Genomic DNA, 16080 nt, shown 5'->3' with positions numbered 1-16080 from the left:
CCCCCACCCCCCACCCCAGCACTACCTTTACTGCATTCTCTCTAGTAGAGCCCCATTTGCAAAGCTCAGGCCCATTCTTTTGCAAACACTGGAAAGGATCCTACAGCTTTCTCCCAGCTGCTCCGCTGTGATGTCACCAGTAAACAGATACCGGTCTGCGGCATAGAGGTTTCTTCGGTTTGGGTTTGCCTGTAGCGAGCACTGAGCTGCTGGGATGTGAAACACAATGCAAAGGTGTTTGTTTACTTGCAAATGCCCTGTTTGCAGCAGGAGCCGCGTTCCAGGTAAGCCAGCATGTGTGTGAACAGCGGGGCTTCAGGTCAAAAGCCTGTCTGAACACACAGAAGCACAGGGCCCATGGCATCTTAAAAACAAAATTCTTGTGAAAGGATGTGTAAGATACTCTTTTCAGTTATGCATGGGTATAGATTTTCTCTCTCTCTCATTCTCAAACATAAACTGTGAATTAGGGATAAGGAAATTGCAATAGTTACCGGTATGTCAAGGCAAGCATTTTGTTTTGCCAAACAGAGCAATCCTCCTTTCTCCACCCTCTGGGTTCTCCCCACCCCCCACAGAGCTGATTTTGGGGCCAAGGGAGCCTGTGAGGGGCAGGCAGAGGAGGGGGGAAGCCCTGTTGCACAAACCTAAGTCCTTGCACTGGGCTTCCAGGGACGGGACTTAGTAGTTTGGTGGTTCCCAACTGGTGGTCCACAGATCCCAAGGAGTCTGTTTAACTCTGCTGTATTATATAAACGTTCCTACAGTTTTGCCCCTAAGGGATCTTGACATAGTTCTTTACGGTGACATACAGAACTTACATACGTACATCATTTCATTTGTCTGCTGCCTTTCCATAGTTCAAAACATGCTCAAGGCAGCTTACAACATGAAACAAAAATCACATAATTACAAACATAACAAAAGTAGTCATAAATAATGAAATATCAAAGAGTACACAATCAAATTGAATAATTTCCACATAAATCATAATACGATCTAAAATATATTTTAAAAAAACAGCAACAACTGCCCACCAACAAAATTCACTAAATACCCGGCCCCAGAATCTGTTAATCAACTTCAGTTTTTGTTGCTGGAGTCAGTCCAGGCCCCACCCTCCCAGGGAAAATGACCTGCAAGGCAGAGAGCGGGTCTTCCAGGAATCGCAGCCAATGTGGTCTCTTGAACTCAGAGTCTTGTCCTGTATGAGGGAATGGCCCCTTTTGCCTTTCTAAGGAAGCTATCGGGTTGGGTATGTTCCACCACAGTCATTAAGAGTTGGCATGCTCAGCAAATTATCTGCAATAGTAGTTATGCAATATGATGTCAGGCCATAGTAGGAAATACGGCAGAGACGGTGCCTTGATTTTATACACATGAAAGCTGTGTTTCCTCTTTTACAAACATTTTATTATTATTATTACAGTTGTACCTCGGTTTAAGTACGCTTCGGTTTGAGTACTTTCAGTTTAAGTACTCCGTGGACCCGTCTGGTACGGATTAATCCATTTTCCATTACTTTCAATGGGAAAGTTTGCTTCAGGTTAAGTACAGACTTCCGGAACCAATTGTGAACTTAAACCGAGGTACCACTATATTATTATTAAAGGTTTTCTTGGTTTACAAAGATATGTGCAATGTCTCTCATAACATTTTTTACAAATCAGTTTCATTTGTTGAGACATTGGGGAGGAAAGGGGAAGAGAGGTAGATGGGGGGAGGGTGTGGGGGTGGGGTGGGGTGACAATGATTCTATTTTGCTTAATGTGTGTATTTCCACATGTGGTGGGAGTGCCCCAAAATCCAACTATTCTGGACAACAACCCAAATAGGTGAAATAGCCCAACAAACATTAGAACCTACCCCAGAATTGGCCTTGCTAAACATCTTCCAGGACAATAATGCCCACCTGCATCACAAAGAACTCATAACCCACTTACTCGCAGCAACCAGAAACACCATAACCAGACACTGGAAAGACCTGTCAGAAGTAAACATGGACCAATGGTACCAAACAGTATGGGAAACAGCCTGTGTTTCCTCTTTTAAAATGAAATGGGAACTCTTTCTGCATGTATTAGCAAGCAGCATGGACGTCCACCCAACAAATGTTTGGCAGCGTCAAAGGTGGCAGAACCAATCACCTTCCAAAAGGGGAGGGCGGGCCTAGATATAATCTCCTGACTTTACCTTCAGCAGTGAGGGGCAGCTGATAGCATCAAGCATCTGTTTCACACTGTATATGAAGCCTCTCTCCAGAGATGGGCGCTGTGCCAATAACCCTGGTATTACATGGAGGAATTCAGGAAAGGGAATAGCATAAATGCCTCACCTCTTTTTGGACAGTGCTCTCGAAGCTACGAACATGAGTTTGACCAAACTGCGGGAGGCAGTGGAAGACAGGAGTGCCTGGCGTGCTATGGTCCATGGGGTCACGAAGAGTCGGACACGACTAAACGACTAAACAACAATAACAGCAACTTTTTGCATGCGCAATTCAAAGTCTAAACAGGGGGATCTGAGCCCCAGTCACTCTCTCTGGATCAGGACAAGATTTTCACACTGAATATTGCTAAATGGCTTCAATTTATTTTTACAACCTGAAAGTTGGCTGATATAAAAGGGAAACTTTTGCTTTCATTGGCATTTATTTGTGCATCTGTAGTACCATTTCGCCTTCAATGATTTCTCCAAATGAACTCTGGTACATGTGTTTAACAACATTTCACGTCTGAATACCAGCTCAGTCCCCGCATGCTTTCACAGGGTTTGTTGGAGAGAAAAGATGCAAAGTGCCAGGAATCTCAAATAATGTAGCTTAGTAGATAAACATGTTGTTTTTAAAGAAAAAGTTGTTATTTTCACCTCCTGGTAGACATGGCATTTATTCTCCGTTTAACTTTACACTGAAGATGGAAGGGGGAAATAGATACGAATACAACTGCCTTATTTCAGAGATGCCAGCTTCACACACACACACACTCCAGCCATCTACCACTTCTCAGAAAACAGCCTCATTTGCCAAAAGCTTCACAAAGCTAATGGCACTGTGCAGGAAAAAGAAATGTGTTTGTTGTTAAAAATCCAGCATAATGACATTAACATCTGCTCATTGTTTAAATAATAAAATTAACTCTTCACTACCTGGGAAAGTCAAGACTGTCACAAACAACTTTCGGTTGTTGTTGCAGAATACACAGGAACTCTGCCTTTATAACGTACATTGCTAACCCAGCCTTCTGTATTGAGTCCCATTCAAATGCTTTCTTTTTAAAGAGAGCTTTCTTTTTAGCCCTTTAATTCTGGGTGTTGCAAGGAGCGGCAGATTCTTATCTGGTTAATTAAACAGGGAATAGGCAGCAGGAGCAGAGGAAAGCACCTGCATATTCAAAGCAATTGGAAGCAATTTGAGGTTCAGTGGCAATTACAATCCCATTTAATTTGTGAGCTAAACTGCATGCTATATGGGAGATCTCTGAATAGAACACTAGAGTTTTCTTTTTTTAAAAGGAAATATTGCTATGGAGAGCTGATCAGCGAAACAACGAAAGGGAAGAGTTTTGAACCTCCTCCCTCCATGTCCTTTCCTCCAAACAAAACCCCCCTTGTTGCTAGTTGCATTGTGGAGGGAGGGAAATAGAACTACTGTACATGCTATGGTATAGAAGCAGAATAGTAGGGTATACATGCCTGGTATAGAAGCAGAATAGTGGGGTTGGAACAGACCCCCAGAGTCATCTAGTCCAACCCCCTGCAATGCATAGTAGGCATAGATGGTAAAGGCACAGACAACAGAGAATTCTTGGCAGGCAAATAAGCAGATGGATAGAAGCAGGGGCAGATCTCTCCATTCCTCGTATGTCATTTAGTTACCATGCTGGCTCTGAGGAAGGGAAACCCTTTGTTCCACAGACAGCACAGAAACACAGAAGACTGGCTCTCTCCCTCCTCAACAAGACTTATTGGTTGAGGGCAATGTTTTCACTAGAGGTTAGTAGCCTGTGTGTCTATGCTAGATTTGAGGGGGGGCGGGTCTGGAAAGGATGATTACATAAGTATCTCCATGCTTGTATTCCAAATCAACCACCCTAGTCTCTTGGGGTATCTAGAGGTAGTTTGCTCCATGTGCCTTTCAGTGTACGGGTATAAAGAAAAATCTGCCAAAAGTATGGGACAGGGCTTTTTTAGTGTTGGCCCCAATTCCATCAAAAGATTGCCCTGTGGAAGCCCATAACAAGGAAGTAGGCTTCCTTGTTCCCTGCCTTCCACCACCAGACCAAAAATGGATGCAACTCCTTTAGTGGAGATATATCAGTGCAGCTTGGTCACTGTTTTAAAACGTAAAGTTGAAGCCATCAAGTAAAAAATCACAGCCCACGAGCTTTGTTTACTGCATTGGAACAGATTACCAGGTTTTTACTTATGGTTGCTGCTTTTATTGGTTCACATTCTCCATTTTAATATTGCTGCTGAATAGTGCTCACTCCCTGTATGCAGCTTCAGGTGGTTTTATTGGGAAAGTTACTTACAAATGTTGGATGCAACTAAATTATGAAGGGCAAAGTCGAATTAATCCAAAGTACAGTACAGGCTTTCACTCAGTTACTGGTACACAATGTTTAGGACATTAACGGTTGTTAAACACGTGAAGAAATATCTAGATAGGTTTCACGTGAACAGTTTATGTACCTGTTGTTATTATTATTATTATTTTAAAAACTCTCCCTTCTTCCAAAACATAATAGCCTCACAGAACATAATGGAGCCCTGTTCTATCAGAAGAGCATTCCACTAGAGATTTCAGAAAATGGAGTTTTCCATATTTTTGCCTTCTGGCAGCTCCCCTTTGTAAAAAAAGGAGTAGCAAGATGTCATATCGACTCCCTCTCTCACTGCAAACTGAAACTTGATTAGAAAACCACATTTCCTAGGACCAACTTCCATGTCGGCAGTCCACAAAGTGATGCAAAATCCAGCAACAAAGGAACATAATATTTTATAAATCTGTGATAGAAAGGAAGGCTATTTCCATCCAAGTGTTTCCTTGAGTTGTTTTTACTGCTGTGCCATTGGTGGTGAGGTACATTATACAAAGCCTAGAACAAAGACCTCCTTGTCATGTCTGGAGGTCAGTTAATTTAGGCCTTCCAACAATGTACTATAGAGTCATGCTCCTTAACAGAGCTATATCAATATAGCATAGAGATACTGGTTTTAAAATCATTAAGTGGAAGCCGTCGGGTGAAATCAAAGCTCATTACAATGAGCAGCAGCCTGAAGCATCCCTCAAGATATACTGTAGCTTACACGTCCAGATCCCATGTGGTGGAAAGGATGGGGAACCCGTGACCCTCCAGATGTTGTGGAACTCTTGGTATTCCTGGCCATGCTAGTTAGGGCTGATGGAAGCCGAGTTTGTTATGGGGGCTATTAGAAAACCCCAACGACACTCCCAGAGCTACAATTCCCAGAGTGGTTTAACAGTCAACCCCTCTTCACAGGAAACTCTGGGAACCGTAGCTCTGGGAGGGGAATAAAGGTAAAGGTAAAGGGACCCCTGACCATTAGGCCCAGTCGCAGACGACTCTGGGGTTGCAGCGCTCATCTTGCTTTACTGGCCGAGGGAGCCAGCTTCTGGGTCATGTGGCCAGCATGACTAAGCCGCTTCTGGCGAAGCAGAGCAGCGCACGGAAATGCCATTTACCTTCCCACCGGAGCGGTACCTATTTATCTACTTGCACTTTGATGTGCTTTTGAACTGCTTGGTTGGCAGGAGCAGGGACTGAGCAATGGGAGCTCACCCCATTGCGGGGATTCGAACCGCCAACCTTCTGATCGGCAAGCCCTAGGTTCCGTGGTTTAACCCACAGTGCCACCCGCGTCCCTTTGGAAGGGGAATAGGGATTGCCTAACAACTCTCAGCACCGTTAACAAAACACAGCCTCCCATAATTTTTTGAGGAAGCCATCACAACACTATAAATGTATGGCTGAGCAGGACCCAGCTGCTTGGCTTCTCTGTCTATGACACCAGGAAACAGCAGGAGGAGGGGCAGGAAGAGGTGCCTGAATAACGCTGCTTCCATATGGATACCACGTCATTTCTGCTCCTGTATTAGGTTTGAGCATGGTTTTATTCTGGGGATCTTTTTTAATATTTGAGAGCTTGTCAAGGCTACAGTGATATAATAATGCTTCTTTGATGCAGCCTGGATAGCTGGATAGCTCAGTTGGTTAGAGCACAGTGCTGATAATGCCAAGGTTGCAGGTTCGATCCCTGTATGGGGCAGCTGTACATTCCTTTATGGCGGGGGTTGGAATGAATTATCCTCAGGGCACCTTCCAGCCCTATGATTCTATTATTTCCTTAAGTATTCAAAATAAGCAAATGAATAGTATCTTCAGGATGGGGACAGAATCTGCTTTGAAATATATTTTTTTCCAGGGAGCTTCTAGACTGTCACAGTTTGCACAAATCTCTCCCATGTTTGGGTGCAGGTATATTTGCATTATTCTTTAAACTGATTAGTCACTTGTTACCTAGAAGGTCTCCAGGTGGCTTACGTAAACATTTGTTTATTTATTACTACATTTCTATTGTACCTTTCCTCCAAGGAGCTCAAGGTGGGATACATGGTTCTCCACCCTCTCCATTTCACCCTCACAACAACCCTGTGAGGTAGGTTAGGTTGAGGGATGAGGGATGGTGGCTGGCCCAAGGTCACCTAGTGAACTTGATGGCTGAGTGGGGATTTGAACTGCAGCCTCAAGGTCCTGGCCCAACACTCTTAACCACCACCGCACACCGACTCTCAACACAAATGCATTTCCCTTTGTGCAGTAAGAATGTACCTTCATATTCCCACAAATGAAGTGGATACACTGCGATAAAAAAAAGCAATAGCTAAGCAGAGCCCTCGCACAATAAATCCACTCAAAAAGAAGGAGGAAAAGACTTTATGCAATAAGAAAAGTGAAAGAAAACTCCGGCCGAGAGTGCACAATACTTGAGAGAGAAGTAATATGACCTCAGTGCAATTTTTGTGAAAGCAAATCAGGGCAATTGGTGCTTCAATATAGACTTCACCTGGAAGCAGACAGTGCTGGGTCATACTGGCAAGCCTTTTTTCTTTTTCTTTTACAAGTGACACCTATGTGACAAAGCTCCCTGCCAACAGACCTGTGTACTGTTTTTTCTTTTGTTTTTTAAAGCTTTCTCTCTTGGGTTATTTTTAGCTGCTGCGGCATTTTGAATCTTCTGGCAGCTGGATTTTTTTAAAGTGCTTTTGCTGCTGCTGTCTATTATGGGAACAATCCAGTCCAAATTAAGCACTTTTAAAGTCCAAATGCTTCTCACTGAGAGAAATTTAAAATAATGTTTAACTCTGTCAGCGAAATTAATGGGACTTAACAAGTGTTTGACTTGGCTGGATCGTGCCTAATGCTGTGCTTCGCTTTAGTGCTATTTTGATAGGAATTTTATCTTCAGTTTGCATTTTGCACTATAGCTCACACTAAATGCACTGTAGGGAAAAAAGCAATTTGCCATATTCCTATGCAAACGAATAATAAACAAAAGAGCAGTCACGATGCAATCGCACTTGGGTAGTTGCATCCTCAGACTGGAAGCATGACACTGCAGCAAATGCATGGTGGTCTTGAAGACAAGAGCCCCAGACTCTCTGACTCTCCTCCCTCTAATGCAGTGGTTCCCAACAGGTGGTCCGGGGACCTCCAGGGGTCCGCGAGCTATGCCAGAGGGGTCCGCAAGATGCTATTAGAATAAAAAATATATTAAATATATTTTGTATGATAACAGATTTTTTGTTTTGGCCGCTTCCTGCATGAGCAGAGTCTAGCGCAAAACTAGAATTAGATAGAGGCAGTAGTTCTGCTGTATGCCGTTAGGTGGCGCTTTACGCAAACTGTAGCTTCCGCGAAAAACAACGCTTTGTTTACAAACACTACTGTTTTGCAAAGAAGCAGCGCGCGCATTCTACTAACGCTCACCTCCCCAAGATGCTTTGCGCGCATCGGCTTCATTTTTGCGCCACTGCGCAGGTACCCTATCTTCTCCATTCCCCTCCCTCCTCCCTGGCGCGCGCTGCCTCTTTGCAAAACAGTAGTGTTTGTAAACAAAGCGTTGTTTTTTGCGGAAGCTACAGTTTGCGTAGTTAAAAATGGACCGTTGGTTAAAAAGTGGTTCGTTAAAACGACAAAGGCCTACAGATGAAGAGGAAGATAATGCATTTGATGTTCAAGCAAGTAAGTCAGTGACTCTCGAACCGATCTTGTCAGTGTCCATTGAACCTAAATCGTCGGCGTCCCTTGAACCGAACCCTTCCAAGATCAGTGTTAAGCTTACTGGAAAAATTAGATTAGGAATTAATGGGGGTCCTTGTCACAATAGCGGCTCGATGAGGGGTCCTCGAGAAAATTTTGTTGGGAACCCCTGCTCTAATGCCTTGTGCTTCAAAACGTGCAATGTGACACTCCACTGCGCTGCATGCACAACACTGGTGCATACATGCCAGCTGAGGCTCATGCAAGTTGCAGTTCAAAGGAGGAAGGAAGAATGGACAAGGGTTTCGGGTTCAAATCCCTGTTCAGTAATGATCTTGGGTCAGCTGCTCTCTCTGAGGCTAGCTTACTTAACAGGGTTGATAAAATGGGTTGGGGAAGAGAATTGTGTGCGCTATGTTGGGGATGGGGAGAAAATTCAACTCAGCTCGCATTCAAAGGCAAATGTACTGAATTCATCTTTTCTGTCACAACACACAAATCGAAACACTGCCATCCTTCAAAATTCACCCTTCTGCAAATTTTGCCATGATGTCCTCCAGCAAAGTAATGCATACAAAAATAGGTATACAGTGGTACCTCGGTTTATGAACACAATTGGTTCCGGAAGTCTGTTCATAAACTGAAGCGTTCATAAACTGAAGCAAACTTTCCCATTGAAAGTAATGGAAAGTGGATTAATCCGTTCCAGACGGTCCACGGAGTAACCGTTCATAAACTGAAGCGAACTTTTCCATTGAAAGTAATGGAAAGTGGATTAATCCGTTCCAGACGGGTCCGTGAAGTACTTAAACTGAAGCGTTCATAAACTGAAACATGGGTGTAATTGGTTCCGGAAGTCTGTTCATAAACTGAAGCGTTCATAAACTGAAGCGAACTTTCCCATTAAAAGTAATGGAAAGTGAATTAATCCGTTCCAGATGGGTCCGCGGTGTTCATAAACCGAAAATTCATAAACCGAGGTGTTCATAAACCGAGGTTCCACTGTATAGTGGTAACTCAGTTTTCGAACGTAATCTGTCCCGGAAGACCATTCGAGTTCCAAAATGTTCTAAAACCGGAAACTCAAAACGGAAGCCTCGAAATGGAAACCTCAATACGGAAGCCGCACGGCCGGTTTGACTTCCAAGGCTTGTTCAGAAGCCCAGGTTTACGGCGTTCGAAAACCGAAACGTTCGTCAACAGAGACAGTTCAAAAACTGAGGTACCACTGTACTAGAGTAAAGTGTGCAGATAAATGCATACGATACTGAAAGTAACATCCCAAATCCCTTATATCCTGGGGAAATGCTTTGCATAAATGTTCGTATTAGGAAAGATTGCATACAAAAAATGTGTATGTTAGGAGAAATTTGCACCAAAATGCTGATAAATGTCACTGCATCCTTTAAAAATAAATAAATAAATTGCAAACGGATGTGGAAATGAGGAGAGCCAAATGTTAAGATTAAGAAAATGAGAATTAAAGAGAAACTGAAACCGGCAGTTCCACCCATCTCCATCGCCTGGTGCATCATCACTCCAGTGAAAGTAAAATAGTGAAAGTAAAAATAGTAAAAGTAAAATAGTGGCAGACATATTTGCCCATCCTTCCACTGCACTGACCTTCTTGGGAGGGATAACAATGAAATAATTGATAAATTTTGCATTGCTTGATGTTATCAAGGAGAGAAGAATGAGACCCAGGACTGCTGTTCTTGGCAACAGCCTTCATGCATCTGCCCTAACGTCTAGTTCCAGCCTCATTAACCAGGTCAGGATCAACCCTGCCAACTTAAGTACATATGAAACAGATCTGCGCAGCGAGCTCCAGCATAAATACCACAGTCTGTTTGGGTGGATACATTTGTCTGTTTTTCTTAAGATGTTCCCACACACCAAAAATATACCAATTTTACACCCAGGGGAAAGGATTCTGGTGTCCAAGATGTAGCGGAGTTTTATCAGAAAAAGAGAAATGTCCTCTGTTTCTGACAACATGTTGCTTCTATAAAGACATTCTAATACCATGATTGTTATCATGATAAAAAATGAGCAGAGCTAAAAATAACAGGATCATTTCACTATGCTAAACCAAAGCCCATTCTTCATGGAGTGGAATGAATTGCCTACTCAATTTTGCACCCTTTGCCAAACTTGTAAGGTTTGCTGATTCTGCTGCTTGAATATACGTGGTCAGTGCTTTTTTTCTATATAAAAAAAAGTTAGGGGTACTCTTTTCCTACTCATATTGAAATACTGCCCCCCAATGAGGCCAAACTTAGATTCACAAAATGTTTAGGGGTATACATACCCCTGAGTCCCGTCCCCCCCCCCCGGAAAAAGTACCATACGAAGTCACTTTGGCTTAACAGATAGAACAAAAATCCTCCTCCCTAAAATATCCTTAACATAACAGCTGGAGACCTTGGGTTTGGAGATGAATGGTAAAATTAAAGTGCGTGGAAATAAACTGTGTTTTTGTTTAAATTTGTATACCTTCCTTCATCCACAGACCTCACAACTTAAAATTTCAGATGAACAACACAAAATACATAATAAAAACAGGGACAATGCAAACCAATACCCCCCACCTCTATCCCCTCCCACAAACACATTTAAAAGGGTATAGCAGGCATCCCCAAACTTTGGCCCTCCAGAAGTTTTGGACTACAGTTCCCATCATCCCTGACCACTGGTCCTGTTAGCTAGGGATCATGGGAGTTGTAGGCCAAAACATCTGGAGGGCCGCAGTTTGGGGATGCCTGGGGTATAGGATGTTAACCAGTCAAAGGCTAGGTAGAAGAGGAACCTTTTCGCCTGGCACCTAAAGGTGTACATAATGAAGGCAAGAGCTGTTTGACAGTGGAATGGGCTCCTTCTGAAGGTTGTGGACTCTCCGTCATTGGAGGTCATTAAGCAGAGGTTAGATGGCCATCTGTCATGGACACTTTACTTAATATTTTTCCATTGCAGGAGGTTGGACTCGATGGCCCTTGGGGTCCCATCCAACTCTACAATTCTATTATTCTATTATTCTAAGGTGCCAACCGAACCTCCCTGGGGAGAGCATTCCACAACTTGGGGGGGCCACTGCAGAAAAGGCCCGTTCTCAAGTTCCCACCCTCTGGACCTGCTGCAGGGTTGCAAACGCTTCTTGTCTTGCAAGGAAGCATGGGTGTGCCCGGGAGTGTGGTCAGGGGATAGACTTCCTGTCAAGCCTGTAAATAGAAAAGGGGCACTCATGGTGATTCAAGGCCCCCTCTCTTGCCTTGTGCACAAGGGTGAAACAGACTGTATGCCGAAGTAAAAGTCAGATGAAGAAAGACAGGCTAGCTACTCTCTACCTGCCACAATAGGGACCCAGGTGGCGCTGTGGTTAAACCACTGAGCCTAGGGCTTGCTGATCAGAAGGTCGGTGGTTCGAATCCCTGTGATGGGGTGAGCTCCCGTTGCTTGGTCCCAGCTCCTGCCAACCTAGCAGTTCGAAAGCACGTCAAAATGCAAGTAGATAAATAGGAGGCGGGAAGGCAAATGGCGTTTCCATGTGCTGCTCTGGTTTGCCAGAAGCGGCTTTGTCATGCTGGCCATATGACCTGGAAGCTATACGCCGGCTCCCTCGGCCAATAATGCGAGATGAGCGCGCAACCCCAGAGTCGGTCACGACTGGACCTAATGGTCAGGGGTCCCTTTACCTTTACCTTTACCTGCCACAATATTATGACTAGAATGCATGCAAAATTTTCTGTGGTGCATATGTGATTGCATAGCAGGTGCAGAGTCCCTCAGCTGCCTGTTCAAGGTGAAAAATGTTCCTTAAGCATAAACAGTTTGGAAACTACTGTACTGTACTAGGCAATGGAATGATCATTGCAGAACCTTCTAGAATTACCAGTCATGCCCACTCAATATCCAGTCATTCTCTTGTCAATGGAATGTTAGCAAGCACCTAAGGCTGGGTAAAGGTAGATCCTGTCGTGACCGACTCTGGGGTTGCGGCGCTCATCTCGCATTATTGGCCGAGGGAACCGGCGTACAGCTTCCAGGTCATGTGGTCAGCATGACAAAGCCGCTTCTGGTGAACCAGAGCAGCACACGGAAACACCGTTTACCTTCCCACCGGAGCGGTACCTATTTGTCTACTTGCACTTTGACATGCTTTCGAACTGCTAGGTGGGCAGGAGCTGGGACCGAGCAATGGGAGCTCACCCCGTCACGGGGATTCGAACCGCCGACCTTCTGATCGGCAAGCCCTAGGCTCTGTGGTTTAACCCACAGCGCCACCCGCATCCCTCACTGAATTCAATGGAACTTACTTCTGAGTAGACATGTTTGGGATTGCAACCTAACACATGAAACTGGCCTCTGTGAGATTATCGTTAGCTTCATTTAGTTGGGCAAAAGTTGTACGCTCTGTTCAGATGGGTGCCGGGTTTAAAGCTGCTAGATATGATCTTACATACCATCTTTTTTAAATATCTAGTTATTATCCTCAGGTTTTTTGGGGGGGAGGGCCACTATTTGACTAGCTGCTCATGATTAAAATTTAGCCGGATGCTCTAAAGGAACCTTAGTGGAACAAAACCATATCAGTTTATTTAATAACTTTCAAAGTGAAACTAAAGTCTTGTTCAAATCATGTCTCCTCTGATTTAATTAAATACCACCACACATACTGTAAGGCACTGGGAATCATTAACAGAGTTAATTGAAGACAGGAGATGATGCTTTTCTTTCCTTTTGAAAGCCAGTAGAAAATTTAAAAATAGTTTCTATTCAGAGCTTCCTCAAGGTTTTTTAATATACGTACATACAGCAGCTCCAACCCTTGTTGAAGCCTCGATAAATATAAGAGAGGGTTGACTATCAGCATCAAGAGGTGCTAGCATGAGAAATCTTGGGTGTGCAATCAGGTTTGGTGCATGCACAAACCTCAGGGTGGCAACCAATTGTCTATAATCTAACAGGTTTGCCTATGCCTAAAAAATCTGCTCCACTCATTTAAATGAGCGGCCAGCAACTGGAGATCCCAGCGGAAAATGTGGCTCTTTGAGAAATGCCAGCTTACGGCACCTTTCAGTTGCCTACCTTGAGGCAAGAACGGTGAGTGGAAGGCCTGGTAGTTGTGATAACAGTGGCGATTGGTGAATCTGTCCATTTTAGTTATTCTCCGTTTCTAATTTCTCCAGTCTTTTTGAAGTTCGCTTTCCCACATTTCCACATCAATTGGCAAAGTCCTCGTGAAAATTCACCAGCATTTCAGTGTGAATTTCTCCAAATATGTACACTTATGTATGCAATTTTGCCTAACATACATATTTTTTGCAAAACAATTCTACACGATACAATGCATTTTAATGTTGTTTTCACTAATCTGTGCATTTGTATGTACCCTTTTGCAATAGCATATACATTTCTGTACACATTACTTGGGTAGAGAGCTGCAGTACAAAAATTAGAGAAGTTTTCAAGGGACACTGTGTTTTGGTTATTGCAGGGCTTTGTTTTCAGCTGGAACTCAGTTCCGGCGCCTCTCAGGTGGGTGTCATTGCCATTATAAGAGGACAAAGGAGGCATTTGTGGTGAGTTCTGGCACCTCTTTCTCTAGAAAAAATATCACTGGGTTATTGTATTGTATTGGAAGATTCAAATTGGGCAGGTTCACCTTGAACTTGGAACTATATCAAATTTCTCCCCTTGATTACAGGACTTGCTCACAGTCCACTGCTGACCAGATGCTGCTCAAAGTGGCTTCTGCCATGATCCTAGTTGCTTCAATGGATGGTGCAGCTGACACAAGCAAGAGCTCAGATCACACCTGGACAGATTTGTGCATCGTGCTTCTGTCTCAGAAGAGCATTCAAACCACGGCTGAAATGGATTTCGGAACCAGACCAGCAATTATGCGACAGAAACCCAGCTGCACGACAATTCTCTCAGCCGTGCAGAATGGAAACGAGCTCTGCAAGACACTTCCATGCGACTAGAGGCATTCAGGAATGCTACTTGCCATAGGAGGCGTGCGCAAGGACATGTGGTGCACATGTGTTGAAAAGGAAAGATGAGATTATACCATAATCTTTCTGACTGTATCCTCCACTAAAATGAATGTGGCCTTGGTCTAAGTACAGATTCTTCTAATGGGAGCCCCCCCCCCCAAAAAAGGAAGTGAAAGCTCAAGACAGATCCTTTAAGGACTGACAAAACATTTGAGTTCAGGGTCCCAAATGTGTTCTCTTTCCCCTATGCCACATAAAGTTCTTGAAAAACAGGAAGAGGAAATAAATGCTTCCTTGGAAGCTAATTCCCACTTGCACAATTTCAAGGCTGTCTTATGCCCTCCTACCAATATCTGCAGGCTTCTGCCATGAGAGCTAAAGGTAACTTCGACAGTCATTATATATACAGACTTCAAGGCAGCATAATTCAAAGTGTTGGTGTTGACCTTAAACGACCTGTACCTTCTATACCCGAAGGAGCGTCTCCACCTCCATTGTTCTACCCGGACACTGAGGTCCAGTGCCGAGGGCCTTCTGGTGGTTCCCTCATTGCGAGAAGTGAGGTTACAGGGAACCAGGCAGAGGGCCTTCTCAGTAGTCACGCCCTGTGGAATGCCTTCCCATCAGATGTCAACTTATCTCTCCGAATTCGAGTTCTTGCTTTTTACTTCAGTGTGAAAGCACATTCCAACAGGATGGTGCTGCGGCAAATGTTTAGTCCCATCAGCAGTCCACACAAAGTTGTCAGAAGGAAAAAGAAGAATATTTTCTGTGGCTGTATAAAATAGGTACTGTTATTCCAAGGGGCACATTCCTTCCTCTGATGATCCATGCACTTATAGAGCATTCATTCTGTACTCGTTTATTAAATTCATTCATTTAATTTCAAAAACCTGGGGCAGTTCACAAATCACACTGCCAAGTACATAACAGAGCATAACAAAACCATAAGCAGCAGCAGCAGCAAGTAAACCATCTCAATGTCACTAGTCTTCAACTGGTGAGTCGTGAGGTGGGTTGCAACTTGAGAACTACCATCATGGTAATATATGGTTAAAGATTAAGAAATGGGTCCCCAAAGCTATGTTTCGGTCCTGGGTCTGGAAAGGTTGAAGGCTATTGCCACAGACCATTTTGCAAATCAAATTGCCCTGAGCCAACTTATCTGACCCATAGTGAGACACTGCAAGAGATCTTATTCACATTCCAATAAACCCCAGAAATTGTTCTAAATTCCCACAGGGTTGCAAAGAGCCAAAATTAGCAAGTCTGAATTGTAGGCGCACAGACACACATTCAAGTCTGCCTCTCATGCAGGTCAGCTATTCTCTTGAATCTTGCAGGGAAAGGCTGGAAGTGAAGGGGGGGGAGCCAGCAACACAGAATCAAAAACAGAGAAGAGTTTCCTACTCTAAACCATGTTTGTGGTTTAAAATACTTTTGCTTGAAATCTACCCTGGGACTAAACATATTATTCGTATGTATTGGGTAGCAATGTCAAATATTTTTACAGCAACAATAGCTGCTGTATGAAGCTTTAATAACTCTTTTCTAAAATTCCCATCTTTCCTGACCACTGGTCCTGTTAGCTAGGGATCATGGGAGTTGTAGGCCAAAACATCTGGAGGGCCGCAGTTTGGGGATGCCTGATCTACATGTCAGAAAATGCTTCCTTTAGGAATGGAGTAGGGTTCTGCATCTCGCCAGAACTTGGAATAGAATTCTAGTGCTCCCCCCTGGGGAAAGCCGCTCAGTCGGAGCAAATGGCAAGAGGGTTTCCCGCAGATTTGTCGTTTGTT

The 16080-nt window shown here is 43.8% G+C and overlaps 1 protein-coding gene and 1 long non-coding RNA gene across 33 annotated transcripts in view; one reads left to right on the top strand and one right to left on the bottom strand.

Moving 5' to 3' along the window:
• Nucleotides 1–16080, bottom strand: part of CALD1 (caldesmon 1) — a 184006-nt gene that overhangs the window by 55760 nt on the left and 112166 nt on the right. The gene's annotated exons all lie outside the window — the stretch shown is intronic.
• Nucleotides 56–14588, top strand: LOC148684652 (uncharacterized). Its single transcript, XR_015951767.1, has 2 exons — nt 56–284; nt 13990–14588. It is a non-coding gene; the product is annotated as an uncharacterized LOC148684652 (long non-coding RNA).

Source organism: Zootoca vivipara, chromosome 9, assembly GCF_965207765.1.
Source record: "Zootoca vivipara chromosome 9, rZooViv2.hap1.1, whole genome shotgun sequence".
NCBI classification, from domain to species: Eukaryota; Metazoa; Chordata; class Lepidosauria; order Squamata; family Lacertidae; genus Zootoca; species Zootoca vivipara.
Note: the sequence above shows the minus strand (reverse complement) of the source record. Positions and strands in the feature narration are given on the sequence as shown.